Source organism: Erythranthe guttata, chromosome 11 (assembly GCF_056151865.1).
Source record: "Erythranthe guttata isolate IM_541 chromosome 11, IM_541, whole genome shotgun sequence".
Classification (NCBI taxonomy): Eukaryota; Viridiplantae; Streptophyta; class Magnoliopsida; order Lamiales; family Phrymaceae; genus Erythranthe; species Erythranthe guttata.
This window is the reverse complement of record NC_142543.1, coordinates 6,926,555-6,951,836: the sequence shown is the minus strand read 5'-3', so window position 1 is coordinate 6,951,836 and position 25,282 is coordinate 6,926,555. Positions and strand designations below refer to the sequence as shown.

General features: G+C 31.3%; 2 long non-coding RNA genes across 2 annotated transcripts; one reads left to right on the top strand and one right to left on the bottom strand.

Moving 5' to 3' along the window:
• Positions 1 to 2,116: 2,116 nt before the first annotated feature.
• On the bottom strand, positions 2,117 to 3,723 carry LOC148766892 (uncharacterized). Its single transcript, XR_016034273.1, has 2 exons — positions 3,391 to 3,723; positions 2,117 to 2,331 (listed from the first exon to the last, which is right to left on the bottom strand). It is a non-coding gene; the product is annotated as an uncharacterized LOC148766892 (long non-coding RNA).
• Positions 3,724 to 4,239: 516 nt separating this feature from the next.
• LOC148766891 (uncharacterized) lies at positions 4,240 to 6,330 on the top strand. The gene is made up of 2 exons (XR_016034247.1): positions 4,240 to 5,565; positions 5,923 to 6,330. It is a non-coding gene; the product is annotated as an uncharacterized LOC148766891 (long non-coding RNA).
• Positions 6,331 to 25,282: the final 18,952 nt, after the last annotated feature.

The following is a 25,282-nucleotide window of genomic DNA, read 5'->3' as shown; positions in this document are numbered from 1 at the left end:
AGGAACTTATAAATAAATTTAAAAATAAAACAATCCAAAATGCAATATAAATAAATTTTAAACTCCAATACTAATTCGAGCTTTTAGTAAGCGGTACCCCTGTGTTATGTCTAATTGTCGAAAAAAGCCTCTATGTAAAAAAAATTTGCATTTACCCTCTATATTACTAAGTCAAAGGCACCAGCCCCCTATCACCAAATCGTGTGATGCACGCGCCGTTTGTGCGGTTTGTTGTTGTTATTTTGACATGAAAAGTCAGAAATACCCCTTTAATTAAAAAAAAAAAAGGAAAAAAAGAGCTTTTAAACTATGAAAAGTAACATAGTAACACACCCTCGTGTCTTCATCCTCATCATCTTCGACCCTCTCTTTGCTCTCTCTTCCAGGCAACAACTCGCCGCCGGCACGTCGCTCCTCTCATCCCTCCCTTTTTCTTAGGCGGTGGCCCTCTTTTCTCTCCCAGGTTTCTTAATTTTCTCCAATATCTCTACCGCCTGCGCAACTCCACCGATCCCCGTCTACACCGCATCCTCGCCGTCGTCCACGGCTCCCTTATTCCTTCTCCGTCCTCCGCCGCATACAACCGAGTGACCCTCCGCCGCCTCTTCGTCGTCCCGCTTGACAAGCTCTTTCTCTCCCCCGCCCTCACCAACGACGTCGCCGAAATTAGGCCAAATTTTTTCGAAAAAGAAACAAGCAAGAACAACAAATTTCTTCCTACCTTTTCTTTCCTTTCTATTTTTCTGGTTTTGTGGCTGAAAACCGGACTAACGGGATTTTACAGAAGAAGAGCAATCCCAAATCTGAAACGAATATGTATATTAATTCTAATCTGAGACTTTTCCAAATTAGAATTCCAAAAATTCCAGATTAGAAGTAATATTATCCATGTGATACTCAGATTATAATTTTTGGAATTTTGAGTTTGAAAGGTTGGGCAATTCCAGATCTGAGACTTTGCATTTTTTTTAATAATTTTTGTTTTTTTTTAATAATTTTTATTTTGATTGTTTTGAAACGAAAATGGAAATAATCATAACATAAAAGAATTAGGTGGTGTTTGCAAATGTTTTTTGAAAGTGATTATGCAGTTTTTTTTGCTCATAATCTGTTTTTAGGTGTTTGCAAAATCAATTTTTGCTTTTGCTTCTCTTAAAATAATCTGCTTTAAGCTATTTTTTTAAAAGCACCCCTAACCCTGCTTTTTCAATTTTAGTTCATTTTCCGAAATATTTGCAAACACCCCCAACTTTTAGAAATAAGCACTTAAAACTAACTTAAATCACAATCACTAACTTCTGCTTTTAAATAATCATTTGCAAACACCACCTTAGTATTGGAGTTTAAGATTATATTGCATTTTGAATTTTTTTTATTTTTAAATTTATTTATAAGTTCCTAAAAATCCAACAAACTAAAAATTAGAATTTATTGAAAAATATAATAAATATAAGTATTTACAAATATAAAAATTTATACACAAATTGGAATAATCTAAGTAGAGTTATTTTTTAAATGCAAAATGAGGAAATATATAATTGGGTCCATTTGATATACACCCCTAGAATGGAAAATATATAGGGATAGGTCCACCCCTAAAATTCTTCCTTTGAGATACCCCTGGAGATGCAAAAGTACTGTTGTGCCCTTAAGTGCAATTTTCGCCCAACTGCATTCAGTATTTCTGCCCCTACATTCAGCATAATGCTGAACTGCATTTAGCATTTTGGGCATTCATTTATCATTTTTATAGATTATTTTAATAAAAAATATAAATTCTTATTTTATTATAATTTTTTATATATATCGTATTTTGTATTTTTTTAAATTTTTAATTTTTTTAATTTTTTATTTTTTTTAATTTTTTTAATTTTTTTAATTTTTTTAAATTTTTTTTTAATTTTTAATATTTTAATTTTTTTAATTTTTTTTTGATAAATTTACTGTACTGAATTGACTATATATGACTACAGTATACCACAGTCATGTAATATGTAATCATATACTGTCTTTTTACCTCAAAATTAATCTAAACCAACAACAAAATTCAAAATCTAATCTTCATATTATAAATCAACTAACCCAAAAAAAATGAAAAAACATAATCACATGCATATAATCTTCAAAACATGAACACGCATTACTATACATTAAAAAACACATAACATACATATAAATATATGTTACTACACGTGACTATAGTTATATACAATTATTTATAGTTATATAAGTGGCATAAGTCTGGAGTACTGTAGCATGAATCCAACTTCACAAAGGCACTTCATCGAATTTTATTCTCTGCATGTCATAAAACTACAATAAAAGCAAAACCTGCGACAAAAAAATACGAGTTAATAGCAAAATGGAACATGCGAGTTAGATTACATGAAAAATACAAAAAAAACATGATTTTTTTGTTGATAAATTTACTGAACTAAAATCGACTACAAATGACTATATTATACTACAAGTCCTGTGTACAGTCATGTATAGTTACATGTAGTCATGACTATACATGACTACATGTGACTGACTATATATGACTGTATATGACTAAATATAACTGTATATTCATCTGACTCAAATCACCCATGTAAGTAACCACTACTGGTTAAATTTCTATTACAGACAAACAAATATCTCACACATTAGGCATTTCAAATCATCTTCAAATAAATACAAAAAAAAAAATACATATGATTTATAATAAAAAATCAAATTACATGCAAAATACAAAAAAAAAAACATGATTGTTTTTGTTGATAAATTTACTGAACTAAAATCAACTACAAATGACTATATTATACTACAAGTCCTATATATAGTCATGTATAGTTACATGTAGTCATGACTATACATGACTACATGTGACTGACTATATATGACTGTATATGACTAAATATAACTGAATATTCACCTGACTCAAATCACCCATGTAAGTAACCACTACTGGTTAAATTTTCATTACAGACAAACAGAGCTCTCATACTTTAGGCATTTCGAATCATCTTCAAATAAATACAAAAAATAAATTACATATGATTTATAATAAAAAATCAAATTAATCCAAAGAAAAATATTTTAATATTAATTGTTCACAGATCTTCAAAAACATAGTAGATCTGTGTTTTTTTATTTATTTATTTTATAAATGCAGTAAATATATACAAATCGAACACCACCAATTCCAGATCTGAAATTCTAGATCTGACTACACATCGTCGGATCACAATTTAAAATTTTCGAATTTAGTTGATTTTCATAAATAAAAAACAATAAAATAAGGTGAAATAGTGAAAATAATTCAGATCTTAAAAAATAAATTAAAAATGGATGGACATTCATAAATTAAAAAAATAACTTAAAAAGGTGAAGTGAATGGTTTAGTACCGAGTTCAAGGTGGTGGGAGGAGCAACGACGACCGGCACAAGGCCGTGGCGGAGCAGCGACGCAAGGCAGCGGCGGAGCAGCGGCGCAAGGCGGTGGTGGAGCAGCGACAACGCAAGGAGGTGAGGGGAGTAGCAACGGCGGCGGCGTAAGGTGGGGGAGCTAGCCGCGATGGCGGAGGGTTGTGGGCAGCCACAGAGAGAGAGATGAAGAGTGAGAAAGAAAGAGAAGAGAGAGAGAGAGAAATGAAGAGAGAGAAAGAAAGAGAAGAGAGAGAGTTAGAGAAAGAGATATGAAGAGAGAGAGTAGGTGAGGGGATTGACGGCACAAAAAAAAAGGGGGAGGGAGTGGGAGAAAAAGATTAGCGGTTAGGGTTTTAAATTATAACTAAAGGGCAAAATGAGTATTTTAATTTGTCTAGGGGGTCTATGAAATTAAGTTTAGAATTTAGGTTTTTGACTAGATAAGAAAAATACATAGGAGACCTATCCATATATATTTTCAAAACTAGAGGGTTATCCCACATTTCCCCATATATAATTTTGTAAATTTTTTTTTTCTTTCTTACATAATACAAATTGACTTTTGTTTACGTATTTTTACTTTATTTTTTAGGGGTAGTTTAGTCCATTCAAACCAGTCAACGAGCTCTTTTTGAATATGGGCCAGTGGACTAAATAAAGTCCATCACAGCTTTTCTAGCGGTTAGACATTTCATATGAGTTGTATGCAATTAACTCATACTAATTATTTTAGGTTATGATTATTTCCATCTTCGTTTCATAACAATCAAAAAAAGAAAAAAAAAAAAAGAAAAATAATATTTAATAAAAATAATAATAAAAAAATGCAACGTCTCAGATCTGGAATTGCCCAACCTCTCAAACCAAAATTCTCATTCCAAAAATCCTAATTTGAGTATCTAATTTTTTCCTCGTTTCTTCTTCGGTAAAATCCCTGTTAGTCCCCTTTTCAACCATAAAATTAGAAAATAAAAAGAAAAGAAAAGGTAGGAACAAATTTGTTGTTCTTGCTTTTTTTTTTTTTTCAAAAAAATCAGCGTTAATTTTGGCGATGTCGTCGGTGAGGGCGGGGGAGAGAAAGATCTCGTCAAGCGGGACGACGAAGAGGCGGCGGAGGGTCGCTCGGTTGTATGCGGAGGACGACGAAGGGATGGGGAGCAGTGGACAAGGTCGAAGATGCGGTGTGGGCGGGGATCGATGGAGATGCGCAATGGGCAGAGATATTGGAACAAATTAAGAAACCTGGGAGAGATAAGAGGGCCACCTCTTGAGGAAAAAGAAGGGATGAGAGGACTGACGTGCCGACGGCGAGTTGTTACCTGGGAGAGAGAGCAGAGAGAGGGCCGAAGACGATGATGGGTTTTTACTTTTTATTATATTTTTTCTTTTTAAATTTAAGGGATATTTCTTACTTTTCATGTCAAAATAACAACAACAAACCACACCAACGGCGCGTGCATCACACGATTTGGTGATAGGGGGGGCTGGTGCCTTTGACTATATTACTTTAGTAATATAGGGAGGGTAAATACTAATTATTTTGATATAGAGGTTTTTTCGGTAATTAGACATAATACAGGGGTACGTTTGCTAAAAGCTCTATTACTAAAGGGCTCTTTTGGTTTTATAGTTGGGATGGTTAGGTTGGGATATGATTATTAATCTCGTGATTAATATGATTACTAGTAACATTAATCACATCATTTGGTATGGATGATGTATAAATATAATATATCAAGCTTTTACTTAATTCATTGTTTTGTTTGAACGAAATGTAAACACCGGATAGGATTGGGTTAGTAGTTTACTACAATACCCTTATAATCCCATTTATTATATTGCAAAAAAAATCACATCTCACCTCTCCTCCAATATATCTGCAGACACAAAATGAGGGTTTGAATTTCATTTGTTCAGTGATTGAGCTTCCTCAATCATCGACAATATCTTTGTAAAATCATTCACCACAATCGACCATGAGTACTTGTATTTCAAGTGCTAAACAGGGATCGAGTTTCGGTACCCATGGAGGGCGGTGTTGTTCGCACGCATCATATCCTGATTATTGCAACTGTGGTTTTAAAACTTGAGGTGAAAACATCTTGGACACCAGTGAATCCAGGGAGGAGATTTGTAACGTGTCCGCATAGATGGGTAACATTTGACATTTTCTTCTTAAAATTTGTGTTCTCTATGAAATTAGTATTCGTATGCATATTGGTGTTCTGTATGAAATTGGTGTTCTTATAAAAAAAATTCTTAAATTTTTTTTCTCTTAAAATTGGTGTTCTGTAGGATTAGTATTCATATGTCTATTTTTTTGTCCCCATTTTTGTGTAAGAGAATGGGCCAATTTTAATGATAACAATAAATTGTGTAAATTTTGCTTATGTACGTGATACTAGATATTGTATTGTGGAAAATGTTACTGCAATGTTGTTGTTTAATCCATTTGGTATTGTGTCGTTTTTCTTAATATACAGTTGATTTGGGGCATTTCATATATTTCAGGATAAAGGTTGCAAGCTTTTTATTTGGTGATCCGGAGATGTGCGGATTATACCTGGGCTGTTGAAGAAAACAGATTCAGTGGAAGCACAATTGGATCTAAAGACTGTGGTTAACAACCCTTACGGAGGTCTTCTTGGTTACGTGATTGCTTCGGTTATTGGTGTTTGTGTTGGGTGTATTTTGCTAGCATAAGCAATGGTATTATGTTTGGTGTTATGCTGATGCAACGACTCCTTTTAATTTCCGCGTTTTTTTTGTATTGTGTATTACAATTCAAATGGTCTATCATTTGTATTGCCGACATTATAATGTATACCGATGTTACATTTTTTTTGTAATCTATACTGGCAACTTGTGGTTCTTATTAGGACGTTATTACATCATGAATGCATAATATAAATTTGTCCATGTTATTGTACTATAATTTAAATTGAATTTTTTGGACATGTTGTGGCATATGTACCTATATATTGTTATCGAATTAAATTTTCCCCTTGTATATTTATTACAAATATGAGCACATTTCATTATATCGAGATCGCTGCGAACATATATGTTGTCGACTGAACAATTGGAAACCATTCGGTTACAAAAAAGAAAAAACTTAATTATACTTTTAAATATGTAAATATATCATACAAAACATAAAAGTGGATTTAAATTTGATTCATTAAACTTATTAAATCGCAGAGAAACCAGCCGTGGAAGGCCTTCAAATTAGTGAGTTGTTTATAAACAAGGTCTCAAATGTTTAAGTTTCTCCCAATATTCATCCGAATCCTAAAAATTCTTCAGCATATTTGTTTCCTTCAATGCATTCAATTTTATGGTAGCATTTACCAATGATTATAATTATATTTACACGCAACAAAACATCCATCTTCCCAATACCCCAACAAATACCTCTCTAACTGCTCACATTATTAAATAAATAGCATATAATATATGATAATTAATGCAAATCATATTTAATACACCAAATATTCATTACTACACCTGCACAAAATAGTCATTCGCATACATATCCATCAATCTATCTTGCTTGAAGTCAAAATATTAAAAATAAAACCTACCCTATTGAATAATTATATCACACAATTAAATGAGAGAAACTTAATTTCTACCTGCCCTTTCTTCCAGTATTTCTTATATATTGATTATTGCACTATTTGTGTTGTTATTAAAACTTGTAGAATATTAAATGATGTATTTTTTAAACTTTTTTTGTTATCACTGATTTACGACTTATTCTCCACCCAACACATCATCCTAAGTTACGGTTCAAGTTATATAAACCCTTTACGTTAAGCTAATTTTATAACTCATCCATCTCTTATAAATCATTCTTCATGGCTCCTAAAAAAAACATATCTTTCGTCAAGAAGATTTCCTTTATGAGTTGGATTGGAGCGACAAGATCGATGATTATTTCATTGAGTTATTGTGCTTGGAATCTACCCTCGGCAACTTTGAACGTGAAGGGAAGAACACACTAGCACTTTTCAGTGCACAAGAAGCAATTCAAAGCAAGTTTGGTACATTTTTTTCCCACAAACACCTCACTAAGAAGATGGATCTTTTACGCAAAAGGTTTACGACCTTCCATTGGATTCAATCGATAGATGGAGTCGTTTACAAACCGGAGAGTAATGCCAGTTCTGCCCTCGAGGAAATCTGGAATTATATTTTGCGGGTATTGTTCTCTGTTATGCAATGCTCAGTTAAACATATTTTGAATTGTTCACTTGAATCATAATTTAAAAATGCCGATGAACGGAGTATCAATTTTCAGAATTTACTCCACGCTCGCATGTGTGTCGAGGTGGATGTCTCGGAATACCTCCCACAACGAATTTGGATTGGTGAATCAAAAGATAAAGGATTTTGGCAACAAATTGAGTATCAAGGCAATATTGCCTTTGGCTTGCACTGTGGTTTGTTGGGTCACACCCAACAAGTTTGTCGAAAAACGATATGTCGTAATCTACCCCCACCTCCCCCTGAACGAACTCGAGGGGAGTTCGTCAAGAATGGCAACCTAAGGAAAACCGTCAAAATTCCAAGGATAATATTCAAAGTGGAAGAACAAGGAAATTCCTCTGAAAGAGCGGGGAAGACAACCCTAATGCAACACCCTAATTTGCAGGATATCTCACGCCATGCGAATAGGAGTGCCTATAAGGGGAACTCAACCACTATTTCTGGAGAGACACGATCAAGGAGACTAGTAAGGAAAAAACTGGGTAACCTATTCCTAGGCATAATCATTTTCACATTCTTGAAGAGGAAGAACATGAGAAGCAGAATTCTTCTCCACCGGTGATGGAAAGTGACGATTTCCAAATTACTACTGTAACCACCCCTCCGAGAACATAAACACACAATCTCTTGCAACGGATTCAAATACAATGGAGAAGATTAATTCCATAATAAATAAGGGCAAAGGTTTGTCGGATCGGACACGGATCTTTTTCTTAATATGGAGCCTCAATTTGTTGGTAAAGGATCTCGATCGAAGGGCAATAAAAAGGAAGATTCCGACACTGACGACGAGGACAAAATGGAGAAACGTCAAGTCAAGGATATTACGTATATGAATGAAGATAACAAGGATACGTGTGATTTAGCCGCAGAGGGCAGTGCCAAACGTGCTAAAAAATCATCGGCGACCAAAACAAAGCGCAAACCAGGTCAACTAAAAAAGATAGAAGTAGCGGGCCCCAATCCTGTAAGTCGCCCAAGAAAGAATGTCGTCGAGGCTCCCACTCCTGTAGTTTCGTAATGTCGTTGCTATTATGGAATAATTGAGGTGTTAGGAAACCAAATCCCTTATGTATTTAATTAATTTAATTTCACAACATAAACCAAAAAGAATAGTTCTTGTAGGACCACAACAACAACAATCAAAACTGGATAGCTTTGCTCACCGTCTTGGCTTTAGTAAGTACACTCATGGGTAGCCACTAAACCCTTATATTTGGGTGTTGTGGAGAGATGATGTGGTTTTACAGGCAGTGGACGTCAAGAATCAATGCATTACGGTGGATGTAGTTTTAACAAATTCTTTCGGTGGCAAAATCACGTTTATTTATGCTAAGTGCACCAGGCAGGAAATAATGCCTCTTCGGAATTATCTCACACTTCCCAGCAATAGCTATAACGAACCATGTGTTTATAGTTATTTTACTGTCAACGACAGTAATATAATAACGTTGACTTGTCAACAAATCAAGCAACATAAAAAAAAAAAACAACAAAAAATAAAAAATAATAATATTACATTAATTTACTGTCACCGGCAGCACAATTACATAAATGTATTGTCAATGGCAGTACAATTACGTTAATTTACTGTCATTGACAGTATAATTACGTTAATTTATTGTCAGTGACAGCACAATTACGGTCAACGTTTAGCGTCGGACGTAAAAAAAAAAAACAAACCAAAAAAAAAAATCTTAAAAAAACACTAAAAATATTCAATGCCGGAGACCGGCGAAAAAATCCGGAAGAAAAGAAAAGAAAAAAAAAAAAGTCAACGGCGTTGACCGGCGGTCAACGCCGGAAACCGGCGAAAAAATCTGGGAAAAAAAAAAATGAAATGTCAACGCCGGAATCCGGCGGCAAAAAAATGTTTTTTGAAAAAAAAAATGTTTGTGAAAAAAAAAAAGTTTTGGGTCAAAATTGAATAATTTGTGAAATTTGGGGTCAAATTGAGATTAAATTAAGTTAAATGATGAAATTGGAGCATATTAAAGTATGCTAAAAAAAAAGTCAAAATTGAATTTTTGTGGTCAAAATTGGATTTTTGTGGACAAAATTGATTAAATTGGTGTTACAATTAAGAATTTGGTATAAATGGTTGAGGGTAATATTGGGATATACATGAGTGTTTCCTTTATTTATAATAAATATTAAAGGGATGGGCTAATTGGTGAAAGATATATAGCCCCTAAACCTAGAATAATAAACATGTTTGGTTGGAGAATTTATCACAAAAACCCCTATAATATAAATATATTTGTAAAGAGAGAGAATGCGTGTAAGAAGAGAGAGAGTGTAGAGAGAGAAAATACTAGCAAAAAGTGGTGTTTTTTTATTGTTGTGCAGACATTGTTATTTATAGGCATTTTTCCCAATTACATAGAGACACTTGTCAATACAAGGTAAAGCAAATGACACTTATCTCTACACTTGTCACTTAAAGTTTTTTCTCCTATACTGTGTCTTACACCTCGACAAGTAATAGTACTGGAAGTCCATTATAACATAATAGTTCCAGGTATTTTTATTTTATTTTTTCTAATATATTATATAACTTTATGAAAATTCCTGATTTCTTGAATAATGTCGTACATTACAATTGAATCAAAATAAGAAGTTTTTAAAATTATATATTTTTCCATGCACTATGAAACACATTAAATAAATCAACAATTTTTTTTTTAAATTCTTAATACAAATAAAATAATTAAAAGAATATGAAGGACATATTAAATTTCATCTTACATTTTTTTAAATCATCGTATCAAACCATTTTTTTTGGTACCAGAAATCGTATAATAGGACATATTAAATTAAATGTAGTTATCCATTCGAACTAGATTGTTATAACGTAAGAGTTTTTAAATAATTTCATATTGAACTTATATTATTAATATTACTATTACTATTAGTATTACTATAAATATAAATACTAAAATCAGTATTAGTATTACGATTAAGATTATGATTAGCATACTAGGATTCTGATTAGGATCAAAGTCATTCAACGTTAGGATTAAGTTCAGAAAAGAAAATGATCATGATAAGACTTCGGATCAGGATCATGATCATGATTTAGATTAAAATTAGTATATGTGATTAATATTAGGATTTGCATTACATTTTAGGATTAACATTAGCATTAACATTAGTCAATCAGTATTACGATTAGCATATTAGTGTTAACATTAGTATAGTAAGATTAGTATTAACATTGGCATTAGGATATTGGTATTACCATTACTATAATAGTATTAGAATTAACATTAGTATATTAGGTTTAACATTAAATTACCATTATCATATTAGTATTAGTATTACTGTATTAGTATTAGGATTAACATTAAGATTATGATCTAGATTAAGATCGTGATAATGATTAAAATCAGGATCAAGATTAGGATCGTTACCATGATTATGATTAGGATTGCGATTAGGATTAGGATTATGATTGTGATTAGTATTGTCATTAGCATTTTATGATTAGCATTAGTATTAGCATTATCATATTACTATTAGCACTAGCATATTAGTATAAGTATTAGTATATTAGGATTTGTATTAGCAATGGCATTAACATATATTAGTATTAGTATTAGCATTAGCATATTATAGTTATAATAAAAATTAGCATATAAGGATGAACATTAAATAACCATCAATCTATTAGCATTAGTATTAGTATTAGGATTAGGATTAGGATCATGATGAGGATCAAGATTAGTATTAGGATTAATATTAGTATTAATAATAGGGTTAACATTAGGATTATAATTAGTATTAGTATCAGGATTACGATTAGATTAGAATTATGATTAGGTTTACCATTGAGATTAGGATTATGATTCTAACTAGGATCAACATTAGGATTAGGATCAAGATCATGATCATGATTAAGATTAAGTTTAGAATTATGATTTTAGTAGGATTATGATTAGGATTAACATTAGCATTAACATATAAGTTTAGTATATCAAGATTAGTATTAGCATTGGCATTAGCATATTAGTCTTACCATTAGAATATATTAGTGTTAAAAATTAAGATTATGATTATGATTATTATTAATATTAGTATTAGGATTATGATAACGATTAAGATACAGATTGAGATTATAATTAGTATTAAGGTTGGAATTCGCATTAACGTTATGATGGCAGATTAAAATTAGTATTAACATTAGGATTATGATTAATATTAATATTCTCATTATGATTATAATTATGATTAACATTAGCATTAAGATAGTATTCAGATTAGCATTATTAGCATTAACAAATCAACATTTCCATTAGGATTATGGTTCATATATTAGGATTAGCATTATCATATAAGGATTAATATTAGTATTAGTATTAGCATTCAAATTAGCATTAGCATATAACGATTAGCATTAGCATTAATAAATCACGATTAATATTAGAATTAGTATTAATATTAGTATTAGCATTTGTATTAGAATTAAGATTATCAATAGCATTACCATACATTAGTATTAGCATTAGCAGCAACATCAGCATCAACAACACATTAGCATTAGTATTAGCTTATCATTTTAGAATTCGTTTTATGAATAAGATTATGATAAGGATTAGAATTAGTATTAATATTAGGATTCTGTTTAGTCTTAGGATTATGATTAGTTTCGTATTAGCATTAGAATTAAAATTGGTATTAACATTAGTATTATAATTAAGAGTAGCATTAATAGTGGAACTTTGAATTTGTTCCGTATTGGATTGTTTCACATTATTGATGATATCATCAATTGAAATATCAGCTTCGTTTCCATATGGATCTTGTGATTCACCAGGATTGCAATATTCTTCATCATCATGTGAAGAGGTGGCCATGGAAATGTCAGAGTGATATTCAATTCCAAAATTTCTTACCAAGTCTTTTTTGACTTCCTCCATGTAAGAAGCAATTAATTCTTTGTCAATCATCTGTCCTTTGTGGAAATTTAATTTCCTTGAGAGATGTTGAAACGGGCTGGGGGCTTCCCTTTGTTGCTTCAACTGGATTTGTTCTTTATATTATTGGATATAATCCTGGATCTTACCAATAGTCTCTTGTCCTTCAATGACACCATGCTCATTTTTCCTGAGCATTCATTTCCAAAATTTGGTGTAAGTTGCCCTTTTTATACAGAGTATATTTTGTGGGGTATGACCCAACTCTGGTTTCCATTTCTAGATCCATGGAATACCAAACTCAATAAAAAAGTGTAAAAAAGGGCACTCCCTCAATCCACTTATTAGTGTGTTCATCTTCAGCAAGAGTTGGTGAAATTTTTTCACCCATTCTGCATAAAGACCTTTATAAGGTTGTGGTAAAAATTTTACAGTCGGGCCAAAAGATAGCCACCATTGGTATAACCGATATGGAATATCCTTCTTATAAATATTAGGACAAATTTTGAAGAACCAAGTATGTTTTCTTACTGGGTTCTCATATAAAAAATCTTTATAAAATGCTTCGATATAATCCCAATAATTGTACTTAACCTGGATCTTTTGGTAAGGTCTGAAATATTCTTTTTCTCCTAGGGTACTTAATCCCCATTCTTCTGCAGATATTATCTGCTTAATGATTACTTTGCTGAAGCTATAAGCTTGTGTATTTTTCACTGGATAAAAGTGTGAAAATTCACAGGAGCTAGTAGCTTTTAGAATATTTTCATAATGAGTTCGTTGTTTGTATGAACCAGCAGTAAATGATGCCGTATTAAGATATCTATTCATAAGGTGCCATATTTCACCTTTCCATCGAAGATCTTTATCTTCTAGGAGTAATATTACCTCCTTGCATGTATTGTGCTCATAGGGCAAATCATCAGATTCTACCTCATCCTCCAGGACAAAGAAGGCTGTTTTGACTGGTATTACTATGCTTTGCTTTGAATTCCATAAATTCTTTAAATAAAAGTTCATCTCCTCCTTTTAAAGTATTACTTGAAGAGGATGATGTAATATTGACAATATTCTCGGCTAGGAGCCTTTGATTCCCATGTTGGGCAATTGTTCTTCCTCCTCTTCCCCTATAAGAGGAATTTTTTTGTCCGCGGTGGCTCATCCTGGAAATAAAAAAGGATCGAGCTATTAGCTGTTTATTAAGAAGTAATATCTGGACTATAGTCCATTTGCCAATCAAGCCTTTCGAGAATATTATCTCGCTCCCTGTAAATAGACATTCCATAAGAATGCATTATGGTTACCCATCTTTGATCAAAGTCATTCATCATTGTAAATATTCACGAGTTAAAAGGTCAGGAAGATTATTTTCAGTTCCTTTTTTTATAAATTATATCAAAATCAAAAGGGGCTAATTGGGTTTGCCACCTTGCAAACATTTGTTTGGAAACATCATGTTTAAAGTCTTTTTTAAACATGTATTTTGTTGCTTGACAATCGGTCTTAATTATAAATTTCTAATTATATAAATCATCTTGAAATTTTAAAACACACTTAAGAATAGCTAAAATTTCCTTAGCTATAGTAGCATAATTCTTTTGACTATTATTCCATTTACCTGAATGGAATCTAACAGGATATTCTTGTTTATCATTTGGAGAAACCTGTTTAAGCATACCTCTGTAACCTATTTCTGAGGCATCAACCTCAATAATTTTTTCCTAATTTGGGTTAGCTAACATGAGGCAAGGAAGATTAGTGACTTTGTTCTTAATTTTCTAAACAACATGGGTATGACTCTCAGTCCAAGGCTTTGGATTTTTCTTAAGTCTGTCATATAGGATAGCAGTATCCTGAGCAAGATTTTTAATATACGGGGATATATAATTTAAACTTCCTAAGAATCTTTGAAGCTGAGTTTTATCTGTCAGCTGGTCAGGGAATTTAGAGGCAAATTCAATACTTCTATTAATAGGGATAATTTTTCCTTTTTCAATATTATGACCAAAATATAACTTTTGTTTGAAAAAGTTGCATTTTAGGTTTAGATATAACTAAACCATTTTGAGTAAATATGTTTTTGAAAATATCCAAGTGTTTAAAATGAGTTTCAATATTTTTAGAAAACACTAAAATATCATCAATATAAACAATGATAAAATCACAATAAGGATTAAAAATATCATTCATAATATTTTGAAATTCTGAAGGAGCATTCTTCAGACCAAAAGGCATAAATTTCCATTCATATTGTCCAAATGGAACATGAAAAGCTGTTTTATAAACATATTTTCATGAATTTGGATTTGCCAATATCCAGATTTTAAATCAAATTTCGAAAATACCAATGCATCATGAAGCCTGTCAAGTAAATCCTTCTTATTAGGGATCGGATATCTAATCCATTTTAAAGCAGTATTCAAAGGTTTATAGTTAATAACTAACCTGGGAACACCTCTTTCTTGCTCAGCTTGTTTATTAACATAGAAAGCTGTGCAAGACCATGGAGATTTAGAGGGTCTTATTAACCCTTTATTTTGCAAAGTTTCAATCTCTTTTTTGCATAGCTCAAGATAATCCTTATTCATTTCACAAGGTCTGGCTTTAGTCGGTATTTTTTTCTCATCAAAGTTATCCTCATAAGGAAGTGAAACAATATGTTTTTTCCTATCCCAGAAAGCATTTGGATGATCATTACAGATTTGTAAAGAAAACCGATTATTAAGAAGTTTTATCTTATCGTGTAATTTAGGATTTTAAAGAGTTTCATCAATATTTAAAACACTTATCTCTTGTTTAAGAAAATTAATTTGGTTTTCTTTATTCTTTATAAAAGAATATTTTATTTGATTAAGAATTCTAGTAAATGGTTCATAATGAAATGAAAATTAATTTCTTTACCATCAAAGGTTCCAATAAAACCTTTTTCGTGAATTCTTTTAATTGGAAAGATTTTCTGTAAAAAAGGGGTTCCAAGTATAACTTGGTTAGTGATATTTTTTACTAGTAAAAAACTAGTGGGGATGCAAACTTTATTCTTGCAAATAAACGCTTTTGGAATCTTAAAATTAATTTAATTCCATTTCCTGACCATTAGCCGAACTTAAAGAATGAGTTGTTTTATGAAAGTATTTTGTAGGAATGATTCCTTCCTGTATGAAATTTAAATCTGCACCACTATCAACAAGTGCTATAAAATCTTTTTTATAATTATGATCAATAAGAAGAGTGATTTTTATAAACCATTTCTGAGAAGTACCCATTTCTAAAGTTCCTAAGAAACTATCATCCTAAGGAAGAGTATTTTGGTAATCAAAATTAATAAAAGGTTGTTTTCCTTTATTAAAACTTTCCAATTTAAAAACTCTTTCTTCAAGGTTTTCATTAAAACTTTTCAAACTTTTGATCTCATTTTTTAGATTAGAAATCTCAATTACTAAATCATTAGCATTAGTTGGGGTTTTATCAACTTGCTTTTGTTTTAGCATTCTTTTTACTTCAGCCATAGAATATGGATCTGAAGATTTTTGAATAAAATCATCAGGTTTGCTTGGAGGATCTTTTTCTTCTAAAAGATCAAGGATTTTTGATCGAATTTCAGGATCTTTAACGGATCTTAAATCTCTATGAGAGTATTATTATTAAGAACATTAATTTCTTGAAATTGTGAAATAATTTGATAAAGATTATTATCTTCTTCTGGGTCGGAGCTATCCTCATTTTCGCAGGTTAAAACATTTTTACAAGGCTCACAGTCTTCACTATCAGAAGAGTTATTCTCATTTTCCAGGGCTTCAAGCCCTTCCATAGGCACTCCTTCTTCTTCAGAATCCGAATGGAGAAGTATCTTACTAAGAGTTTCTTTGAGATCATTATCAATATTTAAATTGCTGATTTTTTTCTTAACCCAACATTTATTAACATAATGCCCAATTTTTCCACATTTTCTACAAACAATAGGGGGCGCATTGGCTCTCCTTTGTTCCTTTCTAAATTCTCTTTTCTCTCGTCTTTTCCTATGTTTCCTTTTAGAAAACTAAAGAGATTTATCGCTTTTCTTTTGCTTCTTAGGCTTGCTATTATCCTGGCTAGTAGATGGATTTTCTATTCCAAACTGACCACAAAATTGACCTAGCTGTATCTTCTCATTAAGACTCTGCTTCTTAATTTACTGGCTTAATTTTATCTCATTACACAAAGCCAAGCCTTCCTGAATGCAAGATCCTGTTAACTTACCATAAGTATAAACATCATAATTTATATTAACATCTCCTTTTCTAAGGTTTTTTCTAACCCTTTCAGCATATAAGGAAGGTAATCCATCAATAAATTTGGATTTCCAGTGAGGACTATTAGACTCAGGAAGTTCCATAACCCTACTAAGAAAAGTGTCTTTGTACCACCTAAAAGATGTAAGGGTACGACATCGTAAATTCTGGAGTAAAGTCCTAAGATTATCACTATTATCAGACCATCTTCCAGTAAAATGTTCAATAATATTAATGATTAAAGTATAGACGGAATTTTCAACCTGTCTACCATTTTCATCTTTAACCATATTTAAGATATCACTTTTAATACTCAAGGTAAGATAATTATCCCACCAACCTTTAAGTTGTCCGGTGAAACCTCCTATAATCATATTAGCTATAGCTTTATCAAAATTACCATTATTCTTTCATATAGTGCTATACATGAGCATCCTATGGACAACATTGTAAATCTGTCTTTCAGTAAAACCATCAATATTCCATTCGTAAATATTTTTACCACTATAAGAATTATTAACAATATACTCTTGTTCTTCAAAAATAACATCCTGGGGAGTAGGCCTAGGATAATAATACATCCTTTGGGTAGGCTTATCAGCATATTTTGAGAGTTTATTAATCTCTTCTCGAACAGTATTTTGATAATTATCATTATCATTCATATCGCTTTCAAACTCACTATTAAGAGTTTTAATAGAAAGATTCTTGAATTTTTCATCAAACATTTTTTCAAGCTCAGACATTGATTTTATTTTAAAATCCTTAACATCAGGAGGAGGTTGGATACTATGAGTAGCAATTCTTTCCTGATTAAAAGTCTGATCGATATGAAATGAACTTTTGAGTTCATTTATGCTAGAAATAATTTTTTCTACTCTATCATGTAAAGACACACTTTGTTCTCCGAGAACAATTAAATAAATATTACTAATTTTTTTTTGTCTTATTAAACCATTAATATGAGCAGTAGTAATGGGTAAGACTTCACTATCAAGAAGTTTTTGGAAAGCAGTATAATACCTAGTTTCAGTGTCTTTTTCAATTTGAAACGATTGAGAAGGAGGGAAAATTGTTTTTAAAACTCTTCCATTTTGAGAATACTTATATTCTCACTCAATAATAGAAATATAATTTTCAGCATAGTTGGTTATAAACCATGGGACAAAAGATATTTTAATATTTTTTCTCGAAAGATCATTATAAAATTCTTCTTGAAATATTTTTCTATCTTCTTTTGTAAAAATTTCAAAAAACCATTTTTTAAATGGTTCCCATCTGGGAAGATTGAATTCTTGCTGAATAAGTTTTCTTGCCGGTGATCCCGGGCCAAAATCAATTTTTGATTTAAAATCCATTAAACAGAAAAATTTATTTCGGATGCAGTCATGTGTGCTTCAACTCTATAAACACCCCTAACAATATTGTCAGGATGAATTCTTAATTCTTCAACTGTATCAGGAAGAGCATCATCATAAGATTTTTCTGTTTCTCTGATTTAAGAGGTGGAACACCTAGAATATCATAACAAATTATGATATTATTCAACACTTTTTTCTTTTAATGAATATCATAAGAAATTATGATACTGTTAAAAACAGTAGTGAAGAGGAGTATGATATTCCTCAAAATCTTGATTTGCTTAGTAAGTGGACTATTCCAAAAATCGATCCAAAAATTATTTATAAATTCGGTACCTTTGAGAGAATCGGTTTAAAACAGGTGGTTAAGACCACTGAAGAAACAATATCCCTTAATAAGGAGGAGATGATAATTCGACTACTTACTAATAGAGATCTGAATAAATATAAAAAATTGTATAAATTCATCCATATTGGATTAGTTCAGGTTACTTTTAAACCTCTAACTTTAGAAGGGTTACCAGAAAGCTTTATAGCCGCTCTAAGAGACGGTAGAAATTTAGATTGGAAACAATCGTTGATGGGTATTATACAGTCCAGTTTGGCCCATGGCCCAGTTTATTTCAATGTTTACCCTAATTTACAGTTATCTTTAACTGATATTAATATCTTGGATACTTTAACATTAAATATTAAAACTCATGGTTATAATTATGCTCCAGGATCTCAAGTTATATGTGTTTGTTATAGAATATATTACAAACCTCTTCATACTTAAATCCCCACTGTCAAATGGTTCATAAACCATTAAATGAAACCATTCTTATAGAGACGAATTTTAGTAGATCTGAAATCACTACTAGAAGATCTATCAAATGGAATGAAATAACATTCCCAGAAAATTGGATCATAGAAAAAGTTGTTCCTGCTCTTCCTAATACTCAAGATAAAGCTACAAATATAGTGCAAACTCCTGAGGGAAATGTTGTCATCAATTTTGATAAATCTAGATATTCTGTAGGGAAAAAATCTAGATCACATCTTTCTAGATCCAGTTCTTCTTATTATCATATATCTCTTCTCGATTATGAGCTTAAGTCCCCTTCTAGGTGCTCCACCTCTCAAATCAGAGAAACAGGAAAATCTTCTGATGATGCTCTTCCTGATACAGTTGAAGAATTAAGAACTAATGCTAACAATATTGTTAGGGGTGTTTATAGAGTTGAAGCAGACATGACTGCATCCGAAATGAATTTTTCTGTTTAATGGATTTTAAATCAAAAATTGATTTTAGCCCGGGATCACCGGCAAGAAAACTTATTCAGCAAGAATTCAATCTTCCCAGATGGGAACCATTTAAAAAATGGTTTTTCGAAAATTTTACAAAGAAGATAGAAAAATATTTCAAGAAGAATTTTATAATGATCTTTCGAGAAAAAATATTAAAATATCTTTTGTCCCATGGTTTAAAACCAACTATGCTGAAAATTATATTTCTCTTATTGAGAGAGAATATAAGTATTCTCAAAATGGAAGAGTTTTAAAAACAATTTTCCCTCCTTCTCAATCGTTTCAAATTGAAAAAGACACTGAAACTAGGTATTATACTGCTTTCCAAAAACTTCTTGATAGTGAAGTCTTACCCATTACTACTGCTCATATTAATGGTTTAATAAAACAAAAAAAAAATTAGTAATATTTATTTAATTGTTCTTGGAGAACAAATTGTGTATTTAAATGATAGGGTAGAAAAAATTATTTCTAGCATAAATGAACTCAAAAGTTCATTTCATATCGATAAGACTTTTAATCAGGAAAGCATTGCTACTCCTAGTATCCAATCTCCTCCAAATGTTAAGGATTTTAAATTAAAATCAATGTCAGATCTTTTAAGAAAAAAAGCTTGATGACAAATTCAAGAATCTTTCTATTAAAACTCTTAATAATGAATTTGAAAGCGATATGAGTGATAATGATAATTATCAAAATACTGTTCGAGAAGAGATTAATAAACTCTCAAAATATGCTGATAAGCCTACCCAAATGATGTATTATTATCCTAGGCCTACTCCCCATGATGTCCTTTTTGAAGAACAAGAGTATATTGTTAAGAAGTCTTATAGTGGTAAAAATATTTACGAATGGAATATTGATGGTTTTACTGCAAGACAGATTTACAATATGGTCTGATTATAGTGATAATCTTAGGACTTTACTCCAGAATTTACGATGTCGTACCCTTACATCTTTTAGGTGGTACAAAGACACTTTTCTTAGTAGGGTTATGGAACTCCCTGAGTCTAATATTCCTCACTGGAAATCCAAACTTGTTGATGGATTACGTCTCTTATATGCTGAAAGGGTTAGAAAAAACCTTAGAAAATGAGAGGTTAATATAAATTATGATGTTTATACTTATGGTAAGTTAATAGGAACTTGCATTCAGAAAGGCATGGCTTTGTATAATGAGATAAAACTAAGCCAGCAAATTAAGAAGCATAATCTTAATGAGAAGATACAGCTAGGTCAATTTTGTGGTCAGTTTGGAATAGAAAATCCATCTACTAGCCAAGATAATAGCAAGGCTAAGAAGCAAAAGAAAAGCGATAAATCTCATGAGTTTTCTAAAAGTAAACAAAGGAAAAGATGAGAGAAAAGAGAATTTAGAAAGGAACAAAAGAGAGCCAATGCGCCCCCTGTTGTTTGTAGAAAATGTGGAAAATTTGGGCATTATGCTAATAAATGTTGGGTTAAGAAAAAACTCAACAATTTAAATATTGATAATGATCTCAAAGAAACTCTTAGTAAGATACTTCTCCATTCTGATTCTGAAGAAGAAGGAGTGCCTATGAAAGGGCTTGAAACCCTGGAAAATGAGAATAGCTCTTGTGATAGTGAAAACTGTGAGCCTTGTAAAAATTGTTTAACCTGCGAAAAGGACGATAGCTCCGACCCAGAAGAAGGTAATAACCTTTATCAAATTATTTCACAAATTTCAAGAAATTAATGTTCTTATTAATAATAATCTCATAGAGATTTTAAGATCTGTTAAAGATCCTGAAATTCGATCAAAAATCCTTGATCTTTTAGAAGAAAAAGATCCTCGAAGCAAACCTGATGATTTTATTCAAAAATCTTCAGATCCATATACTATGGCTGAAGTAAAAATAATGTTAAAACCAATGTTGTCAGAACCGGACCGGACATAAAACCGGATGGACATTCGGGTCACGGTTGGACCGGTTCAACCGGGTTCGACCCGGTTTTTTATTTTTTATTTAATTTAATTATATATATATATATATATATATATATATATATATATATATATATATATATATATATATATATATATATATATATATATATATATATATATACACGTCCAAACAAACATTTATCTCATTAAACAACATATCAAATACTCTAAGTTAATCAAAAAAAATAAAGAAATATAATAAACGAATAAAGAAATATAATAAACGAATTGTTCAACTTGCATGATTATTGAATTAACTTCTTGATTGTCATACTTTCAATTTCAAGCGAAAAAAATAATAACTGTATTACTTTCAATTTCATGAAAACAATTGTGCAACTTGTTTTTATTTTGAATTTGCTATTTATTTTATATATGTTGGTAAACATCCAACTTGCACGAGTATTGAAATAAAAATCATAATTCCTTACAAACAAAAGTTAAAAGCAAGAGAAATCATATACCTTTAACCTTTACGTCAATCAATCGTTTGATTTTGTGGCTGGCAAATTGCAGGTGGCGGCGTAATCAATCAATTCTAGTGCATGGGTTTTGTTGCAGGGAATTGAAAAGACTAAAAGACGTCTGCTTCAGACTTTTTTCTTTTTTTTTTCTTAAACCTAGCAATGAAACGACGACGTTTTGAGGAAAAGAGAGAAAAAAAAAATAACGCGTTTTGGAGCAAAACCGGGGTCAGTGGCCGGTTCGCCGGGTCCCGGGTTTTCCCCGGTTCGACCGGGTTTCGGCCATTTGAACCCGGGTTTTGATTTCTCCGGTTTTGATGGTCAAACCGGACTGGTTTTATGGCGGGTCGCGGTCGGACCGGTCGGACCGGCCGGTCCGGTCCGGTTTTGACAACATTGGTTAAAACAAAAGCAAGTTGATAAAACCCCAACTAATGCTAATGATTTAGTAATTGAGATTTCTAATCTATAAAATGAGATCAAAAGTTTGAAAAGTTTTAATGAAAACCGTGAAGAAAGAGTTTTTAAATTGGAAAGTTTTAATAAAGGAAAACAACCACCTATTAATTTTGATTACCAAAATACTCTTCCTGAGGATGATAGTTTCTTAGGAACTTTAGAAATGGTAACTTCTCATAAATGGTTTATAAAAATCTCTCTTCTTATTGACCATAATTATAAAAAAGATTTCATAGCACTTGTTGATAGTGGTGCAGATTTAAATTTCATACAAGAAGGAATCATTCCTACAAAATACTTTCATAAAACAACTCATTAAGTTCGGCAAATGGTCAGAAAATGGAAATTAATTTTAAGATTCCAAAAGCATTTATTTGCAAGAATAAAGTTTGCATCCCCACTAGTTTTTTACTTGTAAAAAATATCACTAACCAAGTTATACTTGGAACCCCTTTTTTAAAGAAAATCTTTCCAATTAAAAGAATTGATGAACAAGGTTTTATAGGAACCTTTGATGGCAAATCAATTAATTTTCATTTCATTACTGAACCATTTACTAGAATTCTTAATCAAATAAAAGATTCTTTTATAAAGAATAAAGAAAACAAATTAATTTTCTTAAACAAGAGATAAGTGTTTTAAATATTGATGAAACTCTTCAAAATCCTAAATTACAGGATAAGATAAAACTTCTTAATAATCAGTTTTCTTTACAAATCTGTAATGATCATCCAAATGCTTTATGGGATAGGAAAAAAACATATTGTCTCACTTCCTTATGAGGATAATTTTGATGAGAAAAAAATACCGACTAAAGTCAGACCTTGTCAAATGAATAAGGATTATCTTGAGCTATGCAAAAAAGAGATTGATACTTTGCAAAATAAAGGGTTAATAAGACCCTCTAAATCTCCATGGTCTTGCACAACTTTCTATGTTAATAAACATGCTGAGCAAGAAAGAGGTGTTCCCAAGTTAGTTATTAAGTATAAACCTTTGAATATTGCTTTAAAATGGATTCGATATCCGACCCCTAATAAGAAGGATTTACTTGATAGGGTTCATGATGCATTGGTATTTTCGAAATTTGATTTAAAATCTGGATATTGGCAAATCCAAATTCATGAAAAAGATGTATATAAAACAGCTTTTAATGTTCCATTTGGTCAATATGAATGGAAAGTTATGCCTTTTGGTGTGAAGAATGCTCCTTCAGAATTTCAAAATATTATGAATGATATTTTTAATCCTTATAGTGATTTTATCATTGTTTATATTGATGATATTTTAGTGTTTTCTAAAAATATTGAAACCCATTTTAAACACTTGGATATTTTCAAAAACATTGTTACTCAAAATGATTATTTATATCTAAACCTAAAATGCAATTTTTTCAAACAAAAGTTAGATTTCTTGGTCATAATATTGAAAAAGGGAAAATTATCCCTATTAATAGAAGTATTGAATTTGCCTCTAAATTCCCTGACCAACTGACAGATAAAACTCAGCTTCAAAGATTCTTAGGAAGTTTAAATTTTATATCCCCCTATATTAAAAATCTTGCTCAGGATACTGATATCCTATATGACAGACTTAAGAAAAATCCAAAGCCTTGGACTGAGAGTCATACCCATGTTGTTCAAAAAATTAAGAACAAAGTCACTAATCTTCGTTGCCTCATGTTAGCTAACCAAAATTGGGAAAAAAATATTGATAAACAAGAATATCTTGTTAGATTCCATTCAGGTGAATGGAATAATAGTCAAAAGAATTATGCTACTATAGCTAAGGAAATTTTAGCTATTCTTAAATGTGTTTTAAAGTTTCAAGATGATTTATATAATCAGAAATTTATAATTAACACTGATTGTCAAGCAGCAAAATACATGTTTAAAAAAGACTTTAAACATGATGTTCCAAACAAATGTTTACAAGGTGGCAAGCCCAATTAGCCCGTTTTGACTTTGATATAATTTATAAAAAAATAACTGAAAATAATCTTCCTGACTTTTAAACCCGTGAATATTTACAATGATGAATGACTTTGATCAAAGATGGGTAACCAAAATGCATTCTTATGGAATGTCTATTTAGAGGGAGCGAGATAATATTCTCGAAAGGCTTGATTGGCAAATGGACTATAGTCCAGATATTACTTCTTAATAAACAGCTAATAGCTTGATCATTTTATATTTCCAGGATGAGCCACCGCGGACGAGGAAATTCCTCTTATAGGGGAAGAGGATGTAGAACAATTGCCCAACACGGGAATCAAAGGCTCATAGCCGAGAATATTGTCAATATTACATCATCCTCTTCAAGTAGTACTTTAAAAGGAGGAGATGATCTTTTATTTAAAGAATTTATGGAATTCAAAGCAAAGCATAGTAATACCAGTCAAAACAACCCTTCTTATGCTAATGTTGTCCTGGAGGATGAGGTAGAATCTGATGATTTACCCTATGAGCAGAATACATGCAAGGAGGTAATATTACTCCTAGAAGATAAAGATCTTCGATGGAAAGGTGAAATATGGCACCTTATGAATAGATATCTTAATACGGCATCATTTACTGGTGGTTCATAAAAACAGCGAACTCATTATGAAAATATTCTAAAAGCTACTAGCTCCTGTGAATTTTCACACTTTTATCCAGTGAAAAATACACAAGCTTATAGCTTCAGCAAAGTAATCATTAAGCAGATAATATCTGCAGAAGAATGGGGGTTAAGTACCCTAGGAGAAAAAGAATATTTCAGACCTTACCAAAAGATCCAGGTTAAGTACAATTATTGGGATTATATCGAAGCATTTAATAAATATTTTTATATGAGAACCCAGTAAGAAAACATACATGGTTCTTCAAAATTT